Source organism: Trachymyrmex cornetzi, unplaced genomic scaffold (genome assembly GCF_001594075.2).
Source record: "Trachymyrmex cornetzi isolate Tcor2-1 unplaced genomic scaffold, Tcor1.1 scaffold733, whole genome shotgun sequence".
In the NCBI taxonomy this organism is placed as follows: Eukaryota; Metazoa; Arthropoda; class Insecta; order Hymenoptera; family Formicidae; genus Trachymyrmex; species Trachymyrmex cornetzi.
In genome coordinates, this window is record NW_017300063.1 from 45634 (window position 1) to 47571 (window position 1938).

Genomic DNA, 1938 nt, shown 5'->3' on the forward strand with positions numbered 1-1938 from the left:
CTTGCATTGCGTCAACGACAACGTCAACGTCAAAAACGACAAAGACGTCATATTAACGTACCAGAAAGGGATGATCCAACAGTACTTGCCGTATTGGGAATGATAGCTATTAATCCACGCGTGTCAACAAGGCAAATCGAAAGAGAATTAGGTATTCCGAAATCAACAAGTCACAGGATCTTGACCACTCATAACTTCCATCCTTACCATATCACTTTGACACAACAATTAACACTCAATGATTTTCAACAAGACTAGAATTTTGTAGGTGGGCACAAATAATGTTAAATCGTGATCGAACATTTTTCAGATTTGTTTTATTTAGTAACGAAGCAACTTTTCACAACATTGGACAATTAAATCGACATAATTCTCATTATTGGTCTGTTGAAAACCCACGTTGGTATAGAGAAATTAATTATCAACATCGCTGGAGCCTCATTGTATGGTGTGGCATATTAAACGGAAACCTTATTGGCCCTTATTTCTTTGACGAAAATGTTAATGGTAATAATTATTTACACTTTCTATAACAAAGATTGTCGGCATTGCTTGAAGATATCGATCTGGATACCAAGACAACGTATGTTCTTTCAGGATGGTGCGCCTGCGCACTGGAGTAGAAGAATTAGAAACCATTTAGATCTCACATTCCCAGGTAGATGGATAGGACGCGGTGGACCAGTGTCATGGTGTCCTAGATCTCCAGACTTGTCAAGTCTAGATATCTTTTTATGGGGATACTTGAAAAACGTAGCATATTCAAAAACACCCACAACAAGAGAGAATATGATGGAGCGTATAACTTTAGCTTACCGTAGCATTCCAAGAAATATACCTTATCGATAGTGGACAGTTTTGAACGTCGAGTTCGATTATGTGTGGATAATAATGGACAGATATTCGAACACTTATTAAGATCATAATCATTTCACATGAAAACTAGATTCTGATATGAATCGACCGGATCAGTCCCGATCTTGCTTTAATCGGCCGGATCAGCCCCGATCTTGCTTTAATCGGCTGGATCAGACTCGATCTTGCTTTAGTCGACCGGATCAGCCCAGATCTTGCTTTAATCGGCCGGATCAGTCTCGATCTTGCTTTAATCGGCCGGATCAGCCCCGATCTTACTTTAGTCGGCCGGATCAGCCCCGATCTTGCTTTAGTCGGCCGGATCAGTCCCAATCTTGCTTTAGTCGGCCGGATCAGCCCCGATCTTGTTTTAGTCGGCCGGATCAGCCCCGATCTTGCTTTAGTCGGCCGGATCAGCCCCGATCTTGCTTTAGTCGGCTGGATCAGCCTCGATCTTGCTTTAATCGGCCTAATCAGCCCCAATCTTGCTTTAGTCGGTCGGATCAGCCCCGATCTTGCTTTAGTCGGCCGGATCAGCCCCGATCTTGCTTTAATCGGCCGGATACTGATTCGAGACTGCTCGATCTTGCTTTAATCGGCCGGATCAGTCTCGATCTTGCTTTATAACTTAACTAGTACTTAACGAAAAGTAATTTAGTGTTTTGGGAAGCTCTCGAGATGAGCTGTAAGAATGTGCAATGAGAAGTAACGGGTTCCATTTAAAAAATTAAAGGTGATCTTCAGAGGAGTATCCTAGGTCAAATCGATGGCACCATCTTATGTCCCCCTTCGAGTCAAACAACTTTTGTCTGAAACATTTTTGTCTACTGGGTTTAGTTTTCGAGATATTTGGCTGGATGTTTTAAAATGGGACACCCTGTATATACAGGGTGTTTGAAAATTACCGGGTAATCGATCACGAGCAGGTAGAACGGACCGAATTGAATCGAAAATTCTTATACCATTTTGTAGGTTGCGCAATAGTTAACGAGATATTAACGTTTAAGGGCCTGCGCACAATAGAGAAACAAGAATTAGATATTAAGATTTCAACCTATCAGAAACTGATTACATCGGAATACA